This window comes from Poecilia formosa, unplaced genomic scaffold, assembly GCF_000485575.1.
Source record: "Poecilia formosa unplaced genomic scaffold, Poecilia_formosa-5.1.2 Scaffold112, whole genome shotgun sequence".
NCBI lineage: Eukaryota > Metazoa > Chordata > Actinopteri > Cyprinodontiformes > Poeciliidae > Poecilia > Poecilia formosa.
The window spans coordinates 1,808,457-1,820,127 of NW_006800051.1; positions in this window are offsets into that span (position 1 = coordinate 1,808,457).

Here is an 11,671-nt window from a genome sequence, read left to right on the forward strand (position 1 = left end):
TGTGACAGAATGTTAATAAATCAGATCTGTGTGACGGTTTCTAACAGCATCAGTTCCAGCAGCTTCTCATTCTCTGACATCATCTAGGAGCTTCATGTTAATGATATTTATGCGCCAGTAAAAACTGCATGAAGCAGAATCTGAATGTTTAGCTGTGTGATAAAACCAAAGGTGGGAAGAAAGATGGCCGACAGACGCAAACATGCAGCAAACGGTGAAACACAACAAACATGCAACAGAAAAAATGCTGCAAACAGCAAAAACAGCAGCAAGTTCCACAAAATGGAAGCCCTCCAGACCACTAGGGGGAGTCTGGAGTGGGATTGTAGCGGACCAGAGTTGGATTGAACCGGGCCGGAGTGGGACTGAAGCGGATCGGATTGAAGCGGATCGGATTGAAGCGGGTCGGACTGAAGCGGGTCGGATTGAAGCGGGTCGGACTGAAGCGGATCGGATTGAAGCGGACTGTGAGATGTGAAGAACCGAAGTGCAGATCCATGATGCTCCTCAGGCCTCAGACGCTTTAAAGGAACCGATTGTTGGTGGTCACAGTCAACGGGTTGGCACGGCGTCATGTGAAAGGCCTGCAGGCGGCTTGTGTTCATGGGAATGTCCTCGTTTTTCTTGATGAAAATGTTTTCTTCAACATTAATGTGATTCTGCCTCCCTTTGAACTGTAGATGCTTCAGAAATGAGCTGCTCTCAGCAAGTCATCGTTTCAAAGGAAATAAATCTGTTTCCACACATCAGAACCATTTGGCCTTTTCCCTTCGACCTGGTTGAGTCTGAAAGCTCTACTTTATCACCTGCTTCTTTAAAGAAGCTCCATAAGATGCATTTGTTTTTCTCATAAATATGGTTTCTGCTTTTCAGAAGCTCTTCATAAACCCCCTCCTGGTCTGATGCTCTGATTGGCTGTGATTCCTTCCTGGAGATGATGTAGCCAAACAATTTCCAATTAACTTTTTACTTTCCAATAACAGAGAAAGTTCTGCTCCAGCCAGTTGTGAAAGATGGCCGCTCAGGTTCTGGTTCTGCTGGGGATTTCTTCCTGTTAAACGTGAGTTTTTCCTCTCCACTGTCGCCAATTACAACCAGGTTTCACCAGCATAATTTCATCAGATGTTTTCGCTACGCATGGCTGCAACAAACAGGAAGTAGAGGATGTAAATTAACACGGACCAGAGCGTTGTCTCTCTTTCCCAGAGTTTGTTCCTCTGGTAAGGCACAGACTCGCCGGGTATGAGAGCGTTTCTACGTCTCGTTTTGTGCATCAATATTTTTAAAAATTCCTCCAGAAAATAAAGTAAAAACTTGCTTTTGGCAAAATTAAGGCAGTTTTCAGACTCAGCCGTTTCCATGAACCTTTTCTAATGCGATACTTAAAACTCAGTCAATCCGTCATGTTTGTTTGTGCAGCAAATCTCAGCAGTTCAAAGTTCAAACAAAACAAAAACACAAAGTTATGAAGAAAACAGTAACTACTGACCAAACATCAGACAAGCTGGTCAACGTTTTATTTATTCCGGTTCAGAAGCAGCTCTGACGTGTTCAGCTCAGCGTTTCAGCTGCTTTGCAGTTTTCTGGAAGTTTGCTCCAGTGGTAAAAATGCACATAAAAAATGTTGATGGAAACAAAGTTGACGACTCGATGCAAACTACTTTGATTAATGAGCTGAACTTTAGTGCATTAATGGATTGATAACTAGTGTTAACTGAACTGAAGTGATTTGTTTGAAAGTGCTGTGAAATGTTTGTTGTGAAATGTTTGTTGTGAAATGACGCTACATATATAAACTGAACTCAACTTAAAAAAGTCACCTTTAACAAAAATCTGGCTCAGAAAGCAGCTGCAGTAAATGTATGTTGGTGCTGTTTTCTCTGTTGCAGTGTATTTATGTGACCCTGGCCAGTTTGCTGTCATCACCTCCCAATCACCGACTCACCGCGGCCTTCACTGTTTATCCCTGGAATGTAACATGAAAACTTTTTCCTTTTACCATGTGCTTTTCCACCGGTGTGATCATATTTCGGTTTGTACGGTAAAAATAAAGCAGCTTTGAGATTCAGTGTCTTACAACCGGCAGCCATGTTGGACGCTTCATCGTGTTGGTGACTGCAGATCAAATGAACCAGAACAAACCCAAAAGTCTCAACCCACTGTTGATAATAACGCTGCTAAAATGTGGATCTGAAGACAAACGCTGATGTTCCACCATCATCTGGTTCGAACATCAGCTGCAGCATTTCTGCAGACTGAAGCCAAACTGCTGGAGTTCACGAAGCTGCAGCCTGATTGTTTCTCTTTATGCAGTCAGTTAATTTCACCAACTGCCTGAAACATTTTAACTCTGGCAACTTTCATCAAACTTCTGAGGGAAAAACATCAAAAACATCTGACCTGTAGGAGCGTCGTGTCAGCAAAATGTCTGCAGAGTTACAAAGTCAAAAATGAACAGCAATCATTTACGATACTTAGCCTGTTGAAAGAAAAAAGCTTGCTAATTAAATGTTTAATTAGCAAGCTAAATATTTACCTCTGAGATTAATGTTTAGCTAATATGCTAATTTATTTCCCAGTAACTGGAAGTGGACTACCAAAATAAAAACCTCTTTTCTAACTCCTGCTTTCGATTCTCTTCTTTATCGTTTCTATTCTTGTTTTCTTGTCCAACATTTCAGCTTAAAACAGATGAGACTTTTTAAAGTCTCATCCTTTGTCTCATCCTAGTTAGTAGCTAGCTAGTTACTATGTTAGCTAGCAAACATAGTTAGCTAGTTAGCTAACTAGCTACATAGTTAGCTAGCTCAGAGCTAAATATTTACTTTGGAGCTAAATAGTTTCTAAACCAAATATTTAGCTTACTAATATTTAGGTTTTTGGCTAAATGTTAGCAATTTCTGTTTAGCTAGAAAGCTAAATATTTGGGTTAGCTTGGTAACTCAATATTTAATTTGGACCTAAATATTTAAATTGGAGCTAAATATTTAGTTGGTAAAATAAACCTGCCACTTTGCTGCTGTTGCATTTTTTTGTTCTCCACTGTGTGAAAATAAATGACCTATCTTTGATATGCTATGCTAAGTGGCGCTAGGTTATGCTAATTCCAGGAAATCCATAAATAAAGCATGAATTTCATGACTCTGTGGCTGAACTGCTGGCACACGGTGACTTTATGCTGTAGGTTAAAGCATAAAGCCTCAGTCAGGCAGCAGACCCAGTAGCTGCTGGTTCCTTCTTCACCTTCCAGCCCAGATGTCGCTCAGTGTCAGAGAACGTGTCTGTGAGTTTGGACTTGAGCTCCTTCATTAATTAGCTTCATATCTGCTGCTAGGTGTTGGGACTGAGAGGCATGAAGGTCCTCTGTCAGCTTCTATTTTTACCAGACAGCTGTTCAGCAGCTTGCTGACTTTATTCCAGCTGGGAGACGCTTCACTGGACCAGACCTCTGATCATCTGCACCACTTTACATTTCTGCCAGGACTCAATGCAGCAGTGAGTTAGAAAGTCTTTCACTCAACTCATTCCATCACAATGACAGATGCTTGGAGTTTCCTAATGGAGCTGCTTTAGGACGGCCTAAAAGCTGCAAACACACACACACACTGACAAACACAAACATTAAAACACACACACACTGACAAACACAAACATTAAAACACACACACACTGACAAACACAAACATTAAAACACACACACACACTGACAACACACACACTAAAACACACGAACACTGACAAAAACAAAAAAACAAAAATGCTGCAACCACAGAGAACAGAAGAAAAGCGTAAAAAGCTGCAAATGGAAAACAGCAAGAATAAAATGCGCCACAAACTGGCAGTCCTCCAGACCACTAGGGGGAGTCTGGAGTAGTTTATATTACATTAGTAAATATGCTGCTGTTCAATTTTACTGCAAAAAACCGTCATTATACATTACATTATACAAACCATACATTATGTCTATGTATGGTTCCTCCAGCTTCCTTATCGTCTCATTAAATCATGACATCTGATCCTTACTGACGGTCGGCGCCCTCTGGTGGTCTGGAGGAATTCTGTTTGGCAGCTTTTCATACTGTCTGCAATCTGGGATTTTCCCTTTGGTTTCTGTCTACTGTGGTTGCAGTGTTTTATGTGGAATCTGTCAATCTAGCGAGCTAGCTAGATATTTCACTAGTGGAAATTTAACTAGTGGAAATTTGAACATCCAGTAGCCAATAAAATCATAAAGAAAAACACAAACCAAACATGCATGTACGCATGAAATATTAAAAAGCTAATTTAAGTTCACCATCCACCATTACAGTCACTAATTTCAGTTGCTAAGGAGTAAAAGTGATAAATATTGCAGATGAAAATGAGCATAACATAAAGGAGACAACAAAAGACTGCAGGGAGTAAATCAGAGTTTCGACTGCAGAGTGAAGCGATCAGGTATTGTCCAGCCTGATCTTCAGCCTGAAGGGGTGAAATAGTTTCTGATTCTCCAGTTGGCTGCAGAGCTGCTGCTTCCTCTGACCCGGCTATGTGTGTCTGAGTTTCCACAGCGGCTCGGGTCACATCCTTTCAGAGTCGCAGAGACATGGCTGCAGAGCTGCAGTCTGTGCTGCAGCTCCGCGCTGCAGTGCAGAGCGTTGCTGGCCAGCCTCTCATCTGAAAACAGGAAAACACGTCAGCTCAGATCCAACGGCTCAGCTGCTGACACCAGAAATCTTTCTGTTTCTCTTTTCTAATAAACTCTGCAGTGAAAACATGCAGAGCCGGCCCAATGCATATGCAAGTTAAGCGGCTGCTTCAGGCCTCCACACCACCAGGGGGCCACCAAGTTAGCATGATAAAAATATATATATGTGTGTGTGTAAAATAACACTGAATACTAACTAAATGCTGTTTCTACATTGATTTTACTGTTTGGTAGGGACAATGCACATTAAATGCTGTTTTTAATTTATATTAAAACAAAGATTATAATCTGTTATGTTTAACCATGTGAAAACATGTAAATCATGGTTTCACATATGTCCACCAATTTATTTTAAAAGTCTACACATTTTCTGTATTAATATTCTATACTTTCTTTTAGAATTTTATATATTTTTATGTATTTTTTTTTACATATTTCACATGTAGTACACATGAAAATATAAATATGCAAAACCCACATGATTCACATGATTTCACATATTTATTTGATAATTTGACATAATTTTGCATATTTTCACATGTGATACACACATGTTACAGGAGAAACCATGTGAATCACATCATTCACATGAAAATGTCTTATTCACATGTTCATTTAGATGATTTTCATGTGAAGTTAATGGGATTGATTCATATATTTATGTTCATATGTAAAAAATCAGATCATAAGTGGTGCACATGTGGGAAATATGTGTTCACATGTGGTAAGATGCCACATGTGAAGCAGAATGAGGTTGTAGTGATTTCTCTCACACCTGGTGTGTGTCTGAGGTTTCTAATCAGGACTGAACCCTCGGCGCAGCCGATAAGAGCGTCAGCTGGGATTTATCTCCACTCTGCGCTGCGTTAGCTTCACTTAGCAGCTGCAGATATGAAGAGCAGTCGGAGAATGAGGAACGTCCCTGTCGAGCTGTGTAGCTTCTCCTTCCTGCTTTCTAAGTGTGTTGCAGAAACAGTGAGACCAGCTGAAGCAGCTGTTGACGTCTGATCCCGGATGAACCCGGACCGAAGGGAACCAGCATCTCCAGCGCCTCTGTGTGGCTCTGAGAAGGTGAAAGTTGAGATTTCATCGCTGCCTTCAGATCTGTCAACACCGATGGAAACAAAGCAGCTCAAACACGCAGCATCCACAAATAGCAGCGACCGCAGCTCCACCGGCCCGGACAGCTGATGAGGCCATTAAAGGGAAACACACCTTACCTTCACGTCCCAGGAAACGCTGGCATGTGGACGAGCTCCAGGTCAGGGTTAAGTTGTTTTCCTCCTGACGGTCCGGTCGACCCGGTTCTACTGGAACCAGAACATCTGCTGTGGTTCTCTTCCTCTCTGCTCTGAGTCAAACCAACCTGTTCCCCTCCTGGCCTGTGGGGGCGCTGCACCAAGAACCACTGAAGGAAACGACACAAAAACCTCTGAAGACACTGAGAGCAACTTCCTTCTTCACCAGATGGAAACAAGATGGAGATTTTAGCGGTTGGAGGATTTCTCTTTAGTTTAGAATAGCATGTTAGCTTTGGCTGTATTTACCCAGAATGCCCTGCGCTGTAGTCCACTTCCTGCTTCTGGAGCGGTCTCCGGTCCGCTTGGCGTTGAGGGTCAAAGCAGGGTGTTCAAACTTTTTCCATGGATCAGAATCCCAAAGTTGAAAGACTCGGAGGCCATACTGTTTTTCCAACTTTTAACGCAAAATAACTTTGTTGTGAATTTTGTTTTGCTGACTTTTTGGAATCAATTTTCAGTTAATTTAGTCTGTAAATTATTTTAGTTTATTCCCAACATTGAAAATGAGAAATTTCTTCACAAAATTTGTAGCACTTGAACTGCAGTCAGGGGGGCCGCACAAAATTGTTCCAAGGGCCACAAATGGCCCTGGAGCCACAATTTGGACACCCATGAATTAAAAACAAAGCTACCAGCAGGGGGCAGCAATGGAACAAAGTTTCAGAAAGTCATATTTCTGATCAAATTCTCCATGAGATGAAATAAATGTTTCCGTTTATTCCATTAGTTTCTGGTTCTGGATCATTATCCAGGTTTTTAGTCACCATCTAAAAACTTTATTTTTTCTGAATCCAACAAAAATAAATGACTGCAAAATTTTCTGTTTGTCTTTAAGCATCAAAGCATCTCCTCTAAACTTTAATCATCAGTAATTTAATTTGTTTCAGTCGACCTGTTTTTAATTTTGTACATTTTAAATTCAGATTTATTCTGACAAAAGATTAAAACTACCATTTCCAGAAAGAAATGCTTGTGTCAGATTATTATTATTTTTAACTCTTTATGTTTATCCATATTTTCTATTTTAGCTCATTTTAGCTCTGAAATGACAGATTTGACCTCTGCAGTAGATTTTTAACAATGGAAAGGAAACATTTCTACGGTTTGTTGTCAAAAAAACACAAAGTATTTTCTGATTTCTGACATATTATTTCTTCAGTTTTTTCCAGTTGAATTTGAATTGAATGTAACAAACAAAAAGCAAACAGCGTGTGAAAATGTCTGAATGTTACAGGAAGCCACACAAGGCGTCAGCAGCAAGGATGGCCACTAGATGGCAGCATCTAAAGAGGATGGTTTTCTCTCCACAGGGAGAAACCGGAGTGGCTGAAGTCCTAAAGGTCACGGGGTCACGTTCGGATTCATGCCTGAGGGTTTGTTCCCTGCAGCTTCACAGAGCTTCAGATCTAAACATTAAAGCTCATATTTTCACACTAACAAACATTTTGGAGGCAGCAGCAGGAAGTATGGGTCCTCTGGTCGTTGAGGCAGATTGGTGTTAAATCTAAACTCTGACCAGACGCTGGGATGGAGTCAGTTTGGAAAATTAACAATAATTTGGCTTATTTAGCCTGGGAATGAATGGTCATTCATTCATTCATTCATTCATTCATTCATAAATGTCACAGTTTCAAAGTAAAGTTAGCAACAAAACATTTAGTAAGAAAAGTATAAATGTAATTTATACTATAATTTGCTAAATACCTTGCTATATAATTAATTTGAAGCTAAATTCATATTTTAAAAACTAAATAATTAACTGTAATTTAAATAGTTTGAATCTAAATGTTATATTAATGTTAAACTTATATCTAAATATTAATATAATTAATATATTCAGTAAATAAAGTTTGCAAACTAATTAATTCGGAAATAATTTAACTCAAAGCTAAATATTTAGCTAGCTAACTATATATTTTAGTTTGAAAATTAATATTTAGTTTTCTATTTAGCTTTTACTTAAACATTTAGTAAATAAACTGAACAAGCTAATTATTGTTTAATATTTAACTCCAAGTTAAATATTTAGCTAACTAATTGTGTAGTTTAAAGCTAAACATATTGCTAACTAAACATTTAATTTACCAACTTAATATTTAGTTTTCAAACTGTGACATTAATGAATGAATAACTCTAAAAATGAAGCCCCATGTTTTCCTCGTGTCTCAGGCTAAATAAATCGAATTGGTGCCATTCATTTTTTACAGTGTAAGTTTGCGAACGGTTTGGTTTGTGGCTGCGGCGCCACCAGCCGCCGGGAGGCTGAACTGCCAGCGTTTGGTGAGGCCCACCTGGGGAAACATTCTGACCCGCAGCGTCTCATTCGCTCATCAGTGAAGCCAGCAGACAGTTTATTCATTCGGCAGAAACTTGGATTGAAACTTCCCTGGAAAGCTGAAATTCCTCCCAGGATGTTCGGCTTTTTCATTTTCAGCACTGAACTTCAGCCGGATCTGGAATCAGATCAGAACCTTTTAATTGTCCCATAAACTCTGAATCAGCTCCAGCGTAGAACTGCAGGGTTCTGCACCTGGTGTTGTTCTGGTTCTGGTTCTGGTTCCGTCCATCCAAAGCAGGAATTAGAATGATGTCAGCTGGTTTCTACACAGCTTCTGTGGGAACCCAGCTGCTCTGTCTCGGTGAACATGCTGGAAAACTTTTCTGATCCACATAAACGATCCGATCCACATCATCCTCACAGTTTGACTCATTCCTTCGATATAAAATCACAAACTGTCGCTGCAGCAGCACCAGCCATGTTTCTGCTGAGATCGTCTCTGGAGAAAAACATCCAGAGACCAGAAACAGAAAACGGAGGATGTTCAGAAATGTCAGCTACAGTGAAAATGTCATGCTTTTAAATCATCCAGTTGTCTATAAAATAAAGTGTAACTGCAACGTTTTGGTCCGAGTTCCTCGTTACTGAAGCTCCTCTTTGCCCTCTGATCTGAGGTAAATCTGAGAGCAACTCGTTTTGGTGCCGTCTCTTTAAATCCACACCATTCGGCCATTTTTGTAGTTCAATAGCAGAGCAGAAACGTTTTGTTCCTGAATTTATTAAAAGTTGTCATGAACGGTAAAGTCGTCCATAAAGTCAGAGATTGTTGTCACAACATGAATGAACGCACCTGTTAGCCATGTAGCTAACGCTAGCACCAAGAACATCATGTTCCCAAGACAAAAACAACCAATACAAAACAGTTTAATAAAACGGTTCAAAACATGCAGTACAGTTCTGTCCTCAGGGAGCTAACAGCTAGCACACAGTGCTAACAGCTAGCACACAGTGCTAACATCTAGCACACAGCGCTAACAGCTACCACACAGTGCTAACAGCTAGCATACAGCGCTAGCATTAGTAAAACAACGGCCATGACGTCACATCAACACAACAAACTCAGGTCTCAAGTAAAGGTTGTTGTCGTCGTTAGCAGCGTAGCGCTTTGCTGCGTCTGTCGTTTCCATGGAGACAGAAGGAGCTGAACCGTCAACCAGACAGTCTTTTTGTAAATCTTCTCTCTGGTGGAGGTTTCTAAAGATTTGTGAACAAAGACTTTCCCTGCTGATGGGGAACATTTAAAAGTAAAATAAAGTTTAACCAGAAACGTCAGAGGTTCTGGTGCTGGAGGACGGTTTAGTTCACAAACCCAACAACCAAACATTCTCACTTTTCCACTCGTAGCTTCGACATTCCTACAAAATCACTATGAGAAATTAAAATGGCAAATTTATGAAGCTGGTTAGCTGGAAGTTCATGACCGTTTTCAGCAGTTCTGCAGCAAATACTGTGATGTAAAAGTTGAACAACTGTAAAAAAAAAAAAAAAAAACCTAAAAAGGAGCAGAGAAAACTAAAAACTGTGACCCCAACAGAAAACAAATTGAAACAGAAACCGGAAACACTAGATTAAACTTTTCTGCTCTCCTACAGACTCCAGGTTCACAATAAAATGGATTTAAAGAAAAGAGTATTTTATGTGATGTGTGCCCTTTAACTGGACCCGACATGGTTAATCTGGATATTTCTGGGCCTCAGTAATGAGCTGGAGGAGAGTTTAACAGCCTTTCCCTTTCGGTGTGTTTTCACTATAATTACCTTATTAAAATCCCACACACTCTTCTGTGGCTGTATCTGTGGCTCAGAACACAATCTGCCTCGCAGCAGCAATAAAAGACGCACATTAAAGAACAGTTCAGGCTGAAACGGGCAGATTTTTGGTCTGTGAACGCCAGAGGCCTTGTTAGCTGTAAGTGGTCACAACGGGACATCTGGTAGCGGTTAGCGCAGAGAGAGAGATCGCTGCAGGACTCAGAGGAGCTGGGCTCAGGAAGCCTGAAGGGACGGTCTGACGCGGCGTCCAGGAACGCTGCGCAGGAAACCCAGAGGTGGAGCAGCTGGGAGGAGACTGGCCGAGGATCCGGTCATGGAAATCACATCAGGAAATGTACAGATGTTACCTGAAATCCACAAAGTGTGTACATGTTGTTCCCTTGTGACGTCACACTGTGTAACTATCAGCCATCTTGGTAGGCAGGTAAATCTCTGACTTTATGACAATAAACAACTTTGAAGCTCTCGCATTGTTGTCTGATTTTACTAAAGTTTTTACTAATTTTATTATTACTTGATCATTTTTGAATACTCTACCCACCTGATATGTGCTATTGTACTTACTGCGAACTAGTAGCATTAGCTTAGCTAACGTAGCTTTAATCTACTAGCTTTGACTGACATGTAGCCTCCGTGTTTGTTACACGGTTAACCTGGTTATCCACGTGTAGAGTTCCTACATCCTTTACAAATCCGTTTAAACGCTGTTTCTGTGTGTCTGCGCTGCATTCGGACCTCATGTTCACTAACTAGTGAATTATGTCGTAGTTTGAGATCAGAAGCAGCTTCTCCACGTCGTCTGACATGTTTTCCTTCTCCGTCTCAAACGGGTCGATCCCGACAGCAGCCATTTTGTTCATCTGTCCTTCTCTTACAGATTAATTAAGAGTGTCTCATCTTTTCTTTTCGTTGGTCTGGACGTCGTTCAGCTACGCTTTTCCCTGCGCTTGCCTACCAAGATGGCGCAGATCACTTGGCAGCAGCTCCGCTCACAAAGCGGCCGCTGCTCACCACCTCCAGGCAGCTTTTATGGGATGGAGCAGGGAGGGGGGGGGGCTTTTAGAGACCCGCTGCCTGAAGGAAGGAGGTCCGTTAAAAATTCATCCAGAAACTCCTGGAGGAGAGAGAGAGAAACAGTTTATATCAACATTTAGGAACAAAATACTCTGGAGACACCATCCATCCATCCATCCATCCATCCATCCATCCATCCATCCATATCCATCTATCCATCCATCCATCCATCCACCCATCCACCCATCCATCCATCCATCCATATCCATCCATCCATCCATCCATCCATCCATCCATCCATCCATCCATATCCATCTATCCATCCATCCATCCATCCATCCATCCATCCATCCATCCATCCATCCATCCATATCCATCCATCCATCCATCCATCCATCCATCCATCCATCCATATCCATCTATCCATCCATCCATCCATCCATCCATCCATCCATCCATCCATCCATATCCATCTATCCATCCATCCATCCATCCACCCATCCACCCATCCATCCATCCATCCATCCATCCATCCATCCATCCATACATCCATCCAGCC